The sequence below is a fragment of the Lonchura striata genome, chromosome 1, assembly GCF_050655825.1.
Source record: "Lonchura striata isolate lonStrDom1 chromosome 1, ASM5065582v1, whole genome shotgun sequence".
In the NCBI taxonomy this organism is placed as follows: domain Eukaryota; kingdom Metazoa; phylum Chordata; class Aves; order Passeriformes; family Estrildidae; genus Lonchura; species Lonchura striata.
Window position 1 is genome coordinate 23,186,297 of NC_140703.1, and position 12,253 is coordinate 23,198,549.

Consider the following 12,253-nt stretch of genomic DNA (forward strand, 5'->3'; position numbering starts at 1 on the left):
GATATAAGGATTCTTTGCAGTCAAGCCCCAGCCCAGTGCCAGGGGCCCCTGGGCTCATCCTTTGGCCATTTTCCCTGGGAAAGAAAACTCACCAGTCCAGGTTCCTGATGTCAGTTTGTAGGGCTCCTTTGGGTCTATCTGGGCAGCAGAAATTTGAGAAGGGGAAAACTTTAGTCTGCGATCCATCCTTCGATATGGGGATTTTTGGCATTCAGTCCCCAGCCCAGGGCTAGGGTCCCCAGCGCACAGCCTTTGGCCATTTTCCCTGGGAAAGAAAACTCACCAGTCCAGGTTGCGGATGTCGCTTTGTAGGGCTCCCTTGGGTCTACCTGGGCAGCAGAAATTTGAGGAGGGGACAACTATGGTCTGCGATCCATCCTTCGATATAGGGATATTTTGCATTCAGGTCCCAGCCAGGGGCCAGGGGCCCCTGGGCACATCCTTTGGCCATTTTCCCTGGGAAAGAAAACTCACCAGTCCAGGTTGCTGATGTCAGTTTGTAGGGCTCCCTTGGGTCTAACTGGCCAGCAGAAATTTGAGGAGGGGACAACTATGGTCTGCGATCCATCCTTCAATATAGGGATTATTTGCATTCAGGTCCCAGCCAGGGGCCACGGGCCCCTGGGCACATCCTTTGGCCATTTTCCCTGGGAAAGAAAACTCACCAGTCCAGGTTCCTGATGTCAGTTTGTAGGGCTCCCTTGGGTCTAACTGGGCAGCAGAAATTTGAGGAAGGGACAACTTCGGTCTGCGATTCATCCTTCGATATAAGGATTCTTTGCAGTCAAGCCCCAGCCCAGTGCCAGGGGCCCCTGGGCTCATCCTTTGGCCATTTTCCCTGGGAAAGAAAACTCACCAGTCCAGGTTGTTGATGTCAGTTTGTAGGGCTCCCTTGGGTCTATCAGGGCAGCACAAGTTTGAGGAGGGGACAACTTCAGTCTGGGTTTCATCATTCGATATAGGGATTATTTGCCTTCAGGTCCCAGCCAGGGGCAACGGGCCCCTGGGCACATCCTTTGGCCATTTTCCCTGGGAAAGAAAACTCACCAGTCCAGGTTCCGGATGTCACTTTGTAGGGCTCCCTTGGGTCTATCTGGGCAGCAGAAATTTGAGGAGGGGACAATTTCGGTCTGCGATCCATCCTTCGATATAAGGATATTTTGCATTCAGGTCCCATCAGGGGTCAGGGGCCCCTGGGCACATCCTTTGGCCATTTTCCCAGGGAAAGAAAACTCACCAGTCCAGGTTGCTGATGTCAGTTTTTAGGGCTCCCTTGGGTCTATCAGGGCAGCAAAACTTTGAGGAGGGGATAACTTCAGTTTGGGGTCCATCCTTCGATGTAAGGATATTTTGCAGTTAGGTCCCTGCCAGGGGCAAGGGGCTTAGGGCACATCCTTTGGCCATTTTCCCTGGGAAAGAACACTCACCAGTCCAGGTTCCTGATGTCAGTTTGTAGGGCTCCCTTGGGTCTAACTGGGCAGCAGAAATTTGAGGAAGGGACAACTTCGGTCTGCGATTCATCCTTCGATATAAGGATTCTTTGCAGTCAAGCCCCAGCCCAGTGCCAGGGGCCCCTGGGCTCATCCTTTGGCCATTTTCCCTGGGAAAGAAAACTCACCAGTCCAGGTTGCTGATGTCAGTTTGTAGGGCTCCCTTGGGTCTATATGGGAAGCAGAAATGTGAGGAGGGGACAACTTCGGTCTGGGGTCCATTCTTCAATATAAGGATTTTTTGCATTCAGGTCCGAGCCCAGTGCCAGGGGCCCCTGGGCACATCCTTTGGCCATTTTCCCTGGGAAAGAAAACTCACTAGTCCAGGTTGCTGATGTCAGTTTGTAGGGCTCCCTTGGGTCTATATGGGAAGCAGAAATGTGAGGAGGGGACAACTTCGGTCTGGGGTCCATTCTTCAATATAAGGATTTTTTGCATTCAGGTCCTAGCCAGGGGCCTGCGGCCCCTGGGTACATCCTTTGGCCATTTTCCCTGGGAAAGAACACTCACCAGTCCCGGTTGCTGATGTCAGTTTGTAGGGCTCCCGTGGGCCTAAGTGGGCAGCAGAAATTTGAGGAGGGGACAATTTTGGTCTGCGATCCTTCCTTCAATATAGGGATTATTTGCAGTCAGGTCCCAGCCAGGGGCCACGGGCCCCTGGGAACACCCTTTGGCCATTATCCCTGGGAAAGAAAACTCACTAGTCCAGGTTGCTCATGTCAGTTTGTAGGGCTCCCTTGGGTCTAACTGGGCAGCAGAAATTTGAGGAGGGGACAACTATGGTCTGCGATCCATCCTTCAATATAGGTATTATTTGCATTCAGGTCCCAGCCAGGGGCCAAGGGCCCCAGGGCACATCCTTTGGCCGTTTTCCCTGGGAAAAAAAACTCACTAGTCCAGGTTGCTCATGTCAGTTTGTAGGGCTCCCTTGGGTCTATCAGGGCAGCAAAACTTTGAGGAGGGGATAACTTCAGTTTGGGGTCCATCCTTCGATGTAAGGATATTTTGCAGTTAGGTCCCTGCCAGGGGCAAGGGGCTTAGGGCACATCCTTTGGCCATTTTCCCTGGGAAAGAACACTCACCAGTCCAGGTTCCTGATGTCAGTTTGTAGGGCTCCCTTGGGTCTAACTGGGCAGCACAACTTTGAGGAAGGGACAACTTCGGTCTGCGATTCATCCTTCGATATAAGGATTCTTTGCAGTCAAGCCCCAGCCCAGTGCCAGGGGCCCCTGGGCTCATCCTTTGGCCATTTTCCCTGGGAAAGAAAACTCACCAGTCCAGGTTGCTGATGTCAGTTTGTAGGGCTCCCTTGGGTCTATATGGGAAGCAGAAATGTGAGGAGGGGACAACTTCGGTCTGGGGTCCATTCTTCAATATAAGGATTTTTTGCATTCAGGTCCGAGCCCAGTGCCAGGGGCCCCTGGGCACATCCTTTGGCCATTTTCCCTGGGAAAGAAAACTCACTAGTCCAGGTTGCTGATGTCAGTTTGTAGGGCTCCCTTGGGTCTATATGGGAAGCAGAAATGTGAGGAGGGGACAACTTCGGTCTGGGGTCCATTCTTCAATATAAGGATTTTTTGCATTCAGGTCCTAGCCAGGGGCCTGCGGCCCCTGGGTACATCCTTTGGCCATTTTCCCTGGGAAAGAACACTCACCAGTCCCGGTTGCTGATGTCAGTTTGTAGGGCTCCCGTGGGCCTAACTGGGCAGCAGAAATTTGAGGAGGGGACAATTTTGGTCTGCGATCCTTCCTTCAATATAGGGATTATTTGCAGTCAGGTCCCAGCCAGGGGCCACGGGCCCCTGGGAACACCCTTTGGCCATTATCCCTGGGAAAGAAAACTCACTAGTCCAGGTTGCTCATGTCAGTTTGTAGGGCTCCCTTGGGTCTAACTGGGCAGCAGAAATTTGAGGAGGGGACAACTATGGTCTGCGATCCATCCTTCAATATAGGTATTATTTGCATTCAGGTCCCAGCCAGGGGCCAAGGGCCCCAGGGCACATCCTTTGGCCGTTTTCCCTGGGAAAAAAAACTCACTAGTCCAGGTTGCTCATGTCAGTTTGTAGGGCTCCCTTGGGTCTATCAGGGCAGCACAACTTTGAGGAAGGGACAACTTCGGTCTGCGATCCATCCTTTGATATAGGGATATGTTGCATTCAGGTCCCAGCCAGGGTCCATACGCCCTTGGGCACACCTTTGGCCATTTTCCCTGGGAAAGAAAACTCACCAGTCCAGTTTCCTGATGTCAGTTTGTAGGGCTCCCTTGGGTCTAACTGGGAAGCAGAAATTTGAGGAAGGGACAACTTCGGTCTGCGATTCATCCTTCGATATAAGGATTCTTTGCAGTCAAGCCCCAGCCCAGTGCCAGGGGCCCCTGGGCTCATCCTTTGGCCATTTTCCCTGGGAAAGAAAACTCACCAGTCCAGATTGTTGATGTCAGTTTGTAGGGCTCCCTTGGGTCTATCAGGGCAGCACAAGTTTGAGGAGGGGACAACTTCAGTCTGGGTTCCATCATTCGATATAGGGATTATTTGCCTTCAGGTCCCAGCCAGGGGCCACGGGCCCCTGGGCACATCCTTTGGCCATTTTCCCTGGGAAAGAAAACTCACTAGTCCAGGTTGCTCATGTCAGTTTGTAGGGCTCCTTTGGGTCTATCAGGGCAGCAGAAATTTGAGAAGGGGAAAACTTTAGTCTGCGATCCATCCTTCGATATGAGGATTTTTGGCATTCAGTCCCCAGCCCAGCGCTAGGGTCCCCAGCGCACATCCTTTGGCCATTTTCCCTGGGAAAGAAAACTCACCAGTCCAGGTTCCGGATGTCACTTTGTAGGGCTCCCTTGGGTCTATCTGGGCAGCAGAAATTTGAGGAGGGGACAACTATGGTCTGCGATCCATTCTTCAATATAGGGATTATTTGCATTCAGGTCCCAGCCAGGGGCCACGGGCCCCTGGGGACATCCTTTGGCCATTTTCCCTGGGAAAGAAAACTCACTAGTCCAGGTTGCTGATATCAGTTTGTAGGGCTCCCTTGGGTCTATCAGGGCAGCACAAGTTTGACGAAGGGACAACTTCGGTCTGCGATCCATCCGTCGATATAGGGATATGTTGCATTCAGGTCCCAGCCCAGGTCCAGACACCCTTGGGCACACCGTTGGCCATTTTCCCTGGGAAAGAAAACTCACCAGTCCAGGTTCCTGATGTCAGTTTGTAGGGCTCCCTTGGGTCTAACTGGGCAGCAGAAATTTGAGGAAGGGACAACTTCGGTCTGCGATTCATCCTTCGATATAAGGATTCTTTGCAGTCAAGCCCCAGCCCAGTGCCAGGGGCCCCTGGGCTCATCCTTTGGCCATTTTCCCTGGGAAAGAAAACTCACCAGTCCAGGTTCCTGATGTCAGTTTGTAGGGCTCCTTTGGGTCTATCTGGGCAGCAGAAATTTGAGAAGGGGAAAACTTTAGTCTGCGATCCATCCTTCGATATGGGGATTTTTGGCATTCAGTCCCCAGCCCAGGGCTAGGGTCCCCAGCGCACAGCCTTTGGCCATTTTCCCTGGGAAAGAAAACTCACCAGTCCAGGTTGCGGATGTCGCTTTGTAGGGCTCCCTTGGGTCTACCTGGGCAGCAGAAATTTGAGGAGGGGACAACTATGGTCTGCGATCCATCCTTCGATATAGGGATATTTTGCATTCAGGTCCCAGCCAGGGGCCAGGGGCCCCTGGGCACATCCTTTGGCCATTTTCCCTGGGAAAGAAAACTCACCAGTCCAGGTTGCTGATGTCAGTTTGTAGGGCTCCCTTGGGTCTAACTGGCCAGCAGAAATTTGAGGAGGGGACAACTATGGTCTGCGATCCATCCTTCAATATAGGGATTATTTGCATTCAGGTCCCAGCCAGGGGCCACGGGCCCCTGGGCACATCCTTTGGCCATTTTCCCTGGGAAAGAAAACTCACCAGTCCAGGTTCCTGATGTCAGTTTGTAGGGCTCCCTTGGGTCTAACTGGGCAGCAGAAATTTGAGGAAGGGACAACTTCGGTCTGCGATTCATCCTTCGATATAAGGATTCTTTGCAGTCAAGCCCCAGCCCAGTGCCAGGGGCCCCTGGGCTCATCCTTTGGCCATTTTCCCTGGGAAAGAAAACTCACCAGTCCAGGTTGTTGATGTCAGTTTGTAGGGCTCCCTTGGGTCTATCAGGGCAGCACAAGTTTGAGGAGGGGACAACTTCAGTCTGGGTTTCATCATTCGATATAGGGATTATTTGCCTTCAGGTCCCAGCCAGGGGCAACGGGCCCCTGGGCACATCCTTTGGCCATTTTCCCTGGGAAAGAAAACTCACCAGTCCAGGTTCCGGATGTCACTTTGTAGGGCTCCCTTGGGTCTATCTGGGCAGCAGAAATTTGAGGAGGGGACAATTTCGGTCTGCGATCCATCCTTCGATATAAGGATATTTTGCATTCAGGTCCCATCAGGGGTCAGGGGCCCCTGGGCACATCCTTTGGCCATTTTCCCAGGGAAAGAAAACTCACCAGTCCAGGTTGCTGATGTCAGTTTTTAGGGCTCCCTTGGGTCTATCAGGGCAGCAAAACTTTGAGGAGGGGATAACTTCAGTTTGGGGTCCATCCTTCGATGTAAGGATATTTTGCAGTTAGGTCCCTGCCAGGGGCAAGGGGCTTAGGGCACATCCTTTGGCCATTTTCCCTGGGAAAGAACACTCACCAGTCCAGGTTCCTGATGTCAGTTTGTAGGGCTCCCTTGGGTCTAACTGGGCAGCAGAAATTTGAGGAAGGGACAACTTCGGTCTGCGATTCATCCTTCGATATAAGGATTCTTTGCAGTCAAGCCCCAGCCCAGTGCCAGGGGCCCCTGGGCTCATCCTTTGGCCATTTTCCCTGGGAAAGAAAACTCACCAGTCCAGGTTGCTGATGTCAGTTTGTAGGGCTCCCTTGGGTCTATCAGGGCAGCACAAGTTTGAGGAGGGGACAACTTCAGTCTGGGTTCCATCATTCGATATAGGGATTATTTGCATTCAGGCCCCAGCGAGGGGCCACGGGCCCCTGGGCACATCCTTTGGCCATTTTCCCTGGGAAAGAAAACTCACCAGTCCAGGTTGCTGATGTCAGTTTGTAGGGCTCCTTTGGGTCTATCTGGGCAGCACAAGTTTGAGGAAGGGACAACTTCGGTCTGCAATCCATCCTTCGATATAGGGATATTTTGCATTCAGGTCCCAGCCAGGGGCCAGGGGGACCTCGACACATCCTTTGGCCATTTTCCCTGGGAAAGAAAACTCACCAGTCCAGGTTGCTGATGTCAGTTTGTAGGGCTCCTTTGGGTCTATCTGGGCAGCAGAAATTTGAGGAGGGAAAAATTTATTCTGCGATCCATCCTTCGATATAAGGATTCTTTGCAGTCAGGCCCCAGACCACTTCCAGGGGCCCCTGGGCACATCCTTTGGCCATTTTCCCTGGGAAAGAAAACTCACCAGTCCAGGTTGCTGATGTCAGTTTGTAGGGCTCCCTTGGGTCTATCAGGGCAGCACAAGATTGAGGAGGGGATAACTTCAGTTTGGGGTCCATCCTTCGATGTAAGGATATTTTGCAGTTAGGTCCCATCAGGGGCCAGGGGCCCCTGGGCTCATCCTTTGGCCATTTTCCCTGGGAAAGAAAACTCACCAGTCCAGGTTGCTGATGTCCGTTTGTACGGCACCCTTCGGTCTATCTGGGCAGCAGAAATTTGACGAGGGGACAACTTTGGTCTGCGATCCATCCTTCGATATAAGGATTTTTGGCATTCAGGCCCCAGCCCAGGGCTAGGGGCCCCAGCGCACATCCTTTGGCCATGTTCCCTGGAAATGAAAGCTCACCAGTCCAGGTTGCTGATGTCAGTTTGTAGGGCTCCCTTGGGTCTATCAGGGCAGCACAAGTATGAGATGGGGACAACTTCGGTCTGGGGTTCATCCTTCGATATAAGGATTTTTGGCATTCAGGCCCCAGCCCAGTGCCAGCGGCCCCTGGGCACATCCTTTGGCCATTTTCCCTGGGAAAGAACACTCACCAGTCCAGGTTCCGGATGTCATTTTGTAGGTCTCCCGTGGGTCTATCAGGGCAACACAAGTACGAGATGGGGACAACTTCGGTCTGGGGTCCATTATTCGATATAAGGATTATTTGCATTCAGGGCCCAGCCCAGGGCCAGGGGCCCCTGGGCACATCCTTTGGCCATTTTCCCTGGGAAAGAACACTCACCAGTCCAGGTTGCTGATGTCAGTTTGTAGGGCTCCCTTGGGTCTAACTGGGCAGCAGAAATTTGAGGAGGGGACAACTATGGTCTGCGATCCATCCTTCAATATAGGGATTATTTGCATTCAGGTCACAGCCAGGGGCCACGGGCCCCTGGGAACATCCTTTGGCCGTTTTCCCTGGGAAAAAAAACTCACTAGTCCAGGTTGCTCATGTCAGTTTGTAGGGCTCCCTTGGGTCTATCAGGGCAGCACAAGTTTGAGGAAGGGACAACTTCGGTCTGCGATCCATCCTTCGATATAGGGATATTTTGCATTCAGGTCCCAGCCAGGGTCCAGACGCCCTTGGGCACAACTTTGGCCATTTTCCCTGGGAAAGAAAACTCACCAGTCCAGGTTCCTGATGTCAGTTTGTAGGGCTCCCTTGGGTATAACTGGGCAGCAGAAATTTGAGGAAGGGACAACTTCGGTCTGCGATTCATCCTTCGATATAAGGATTCTTTGCAGTCAAGCCCCATCCCTGTGCCAGGGGCCCCTGGGCTCATCCTTTGGCCATTTTCCCTGGGAAAGAAAACTCACCAGTCCAGGTTGTTGATGTCAGTTTGTAGGGCTCCCTTGGGTCTCTCAGGGCAGCACAACTTTGAGGAGGGGACAACTTCAGTCTGGGTTCCATCATTCGGTATAGGTATTATTTGCATTCAGGTCCCAGCCAGGGGCAACGGGCCCCAGGGCACATCCTTTGGCCATTTTCCCTGGGAAAGAAAACTCACCAGTCCAGGTTGCTGATGTCAGTTTGTAGGGCTCCCTTGGGTCTATCTGGCAGCAGAAATTTGAGAAGGGGAAAACTTTAGTCTGTAATCCATCCTTCGATATGAGGATTTTTGGCATTCAGTCCCCAGCCCAGGGCTAGGATCCCCAGCGCACATCCTTTGGCCATTTTCCCTGGGAAAAAAAACTCACCAGTCCAGGTTCCGGATGTCACTTTGTAGGGCTCCCTTGGGTCTATCTGGGCAGCAGAAATTTGAGGAGGGGACAACTTTGGTCTGCGATCCATCCTTCGATATAGGGATATTTTGCATTCAGGTCCCAGCCAGGGGCCAGGGGCCCCTGGGTACATCCTTTGGCCATTTTCCCTGGGAAAGAAAACTCACCAGTCCAGGTTGCTGCTGTCAGTTTGTAGGGCTCCCTTGGGTCTATCAGGGCAGCACAAGTTTGAGGAAGGGACAACTTCGGTCTGCGATCCATCCTTCGATATATGGATATTTTGCATTCAGGTCCCAGCCAGGGTCCAGGGCCCCCTGGGCACATCCTTTGGCCATTTTCCCTGGGAAAGAAAACTCACCAGTCCAGGTTGCTGATGTCAGTTTTTAGGGCTCCCTTGGGTCTATCAGGGCAGCACAAGTATGAGATGGGGACAACTTCGGTCTGGGGTTCATTTTTCGATATAAGGATTTTTTGCATTCAGGCCCCAGCCCAGTGCCCGGGGCCTCTGGGCACATCCTTTGGCCATTTTCCCTGGGAAAGAACACTCACCAGTCCAGGTTGCTGATGTCAGTTTGTAGGGCTCCCTTGGGTCTAACTGGGAAGCAGAAATTTGAGGAAGGGACAACTTCGGTCTGCGATTCATCCTTCGATATAAGGATTCTTTGCAGTCAAGCCCCAGCCCAGTGCCAGGGGCCCCTAGTCTCATCCTTTGGCCATTTTCCCTGGGAAAGAAAACTCACCAGTCCAGGTTGCTGATGTCAGTTTGTAGGGCTCCCTTGGGTCTATCAGGGCAGCACAACTTTGAGGAGGGGACAACTTCAGTCTGGTTTCCATCATTCGATATAGGGATTATTTGCATTCAGGTCCCAGCGAGGGGCCACGGGCCCCTGGGCACATCCTTTGGCCATTTTCCCTGGGAAAGAAAACTCACCAGTCCAGGTTGCTGATGTCAGTTTGTAGGGCTCCCTTGGGTCTATCAGGGCAGCACAAGTTTGAGGAAGGGACAACTTCGGTCTGTAATCCATCCTTCGATATAGGGATATTTTGCATTCAGGTCCCATCAGGGGCCAGGGGGACCTCGACACATCCTTTGGCCATTTTCCCTGGGAAAGAAAACTCACCAGTCCAGGTTGCTGATGTCAGTTTGTAGGGCTCCTTTGGGTCTATCTGGGCAGCAGAAATTTGAGGAGGGAAAAATTTATTCTGCGATCCTTCCTTCGATATAAGAATTTTTTGCAGTCAGGCCCCAGCCCACTTCCAGGGCCCCCTGGGCACATCCTTTGGCCATTTTCCCTGGGAAAGAAAACTCACCAGTCCAGGTTCCGGATGTCAGTTTGTAGGGCTCCCTTGGGTCTATCTGGGCAGCAGAAATTTGACGAGGGGACAAATTTGGTCTGCGATCCATCCTTCGATATAAGGATTTTTGGCATTCAGTCCCCAGCCCAGGGCTAGGGGCCCCAGCGCACATCCTTTGGCCATTTTCCCTGGAAATGAAAGCTCACCAGTCCAGGTTGCTGATGACAGTTTGTAGGGCTCCCTTGGGTCTATCAGGGCAGCACAAGTTTGAGGAGGGGACAACTTCAGTCTGGGTTCCATCATTCGATATAGGGATTATTTGCATTCAGGTCCCAGTCTGGGGCCATGGGCCCCTGGGCACATCCTTTGGCCATTTTCCCTGGGAAAGAAAACTCACCCGTCCAGGTTCCGGATGTCACTTTGTAGGGCTCCCTTGGGTCTATCTGGGCAGCAGAAATTTGAGGAGGGGACAACTTCGGTCTGCGATCCATCCTTCGATATAGGGATATTGTGCATTCAGGTCCCAGCCAGGGGCCAGAAGCCCCTGGGCACACCCTTTGGCCATTTTCCCTGGGAAAGAAAACTCACCAGTCCAGGTTGCTGATGTCAGTTTGTAGGGCTCCCTTGGGTCTATCAGGGCAGCACAAGTTTGAGGAGGGGACAACTTCAGTCTGGGTTCCATCATTCGATATAGGGATTATTTGCATTCAGGTCCCAGCCAGGGGCAACGGGCCCCTGGGCACATCCTTTGGCCATTTTCCCTGGGAAAGAAAACTCACCAGTCCAGGTTCCGGATGTCACTTTGTAGGGCTCCCTTGGGTCTATCTGGGCAGCAGAAATTTGAGGAGGGGACAATTTCGGTCTGCGATCCATCCTTCGATATAAGGATATTTTGCATTCAGGTCCCATCAGGGGTCAGGGGCCCCTGGGCACATCCTTTGGCCATTTTCCCAGGGAAAGAAAACTCACCAGTCCAGGTTGCTGATGTCAGTTTTTAGGGCTCCCTTGGGTCTATCAGGGCAGCAAAACTTTGAGGAGGGGATAACTTCAGTTTGGGGTCCATCCTTCGATGTAAGGATATTTTGCAGTTAGGTCCCTGCCAGGGGCAAGGGGCTTAGGGCACATCCTTTGGCCATTTTCCCTGGGAAAGAACACTCACCAGTCCAGGTTCCTGATGTCAGTTTGTAGGGCTCCCTTGGGTCTAACTGGGCAGCAGAAATTTGAGGAAGGGACAACTTCGGTCTGCGATTCATCCTTCGATATAAGGATTCTTTGCAGTCAAGCCCCAGCCCAGTGCCAGGGGCCCCTGGGCTCATCCTTTGGCCATTTTCCCTGGGAAAGAAAACTCACCAGTCCAGGTTGCTGATGTCAGTTTGTAGGGCTCCCTTGGGTCTATCAGGGCAGCACAAGTTTGAGGAGGGGACAACTTCAGTCTGGGTTCCATCATTCGATATAGGGATTATTTGCATTCAGGCCCCAGCGAGGGGCCACGGGCCCCTGGGCACATCCTTTGGCCATTTTCCCTGGGAAAGAAAACTCACCAGTCCAGGTTGTTGATGTCAGTTTGTAGGGCTCCTTTGGGTCTATCTGGGCAGCACAAGTTTGAGGAAGGGACAACTTCGGTCTGCAATCCATCCTTCGATATAGGGATATTTTGCATTCAGGTCCCAGCCAGGGGCCAGGGGGACCTCGACACATCCTTTGGCCATTTTCCCTGGGAAAGAAAACTCACCAGTCCAGGTTGCTGATGTCAGTTTGTAGGGCTCCTTTGGGTCTATCTGGGCAGCAGAAATTTGAGGAGGGAAAAATTTATTCTGCGATCCATCCTTCGATATAAGGATTCTTTGCAGTCAGGCCCCAGACCACTTCCAGGGGCCCCTGGGCACATCCTTTGGCCATTTTCCCTGGGAAAGAAAACTCACCAGTCCAGGTTGCTGATGTCAGTTTGTAGGGCTCCCTTGGGTCTATCAGGGCAGCACAAGATTGAGGAGGGGATAACTTCAGTTTGGGGTCCATCCTTCGATGTAAGGATATTTTGCAGTTAGGTCCCATCAGGGGCCAGGGGCCCCTGGGCTCATCCTTTGGCCATTTTCCCTGGGAAAGAAAACTCACCAGTCCAGGTTGCTGATGTCCGTTTGTACGGCACCCTTCGGTCTATCTGGGCAGCAGAAATTTGACGAGGGGACAACTTTGGTCTGCGATCCATCCTTCGATATAAGGATTTTTGGCATTCAGGCCCCAGCCCAGGGCTAGGGGC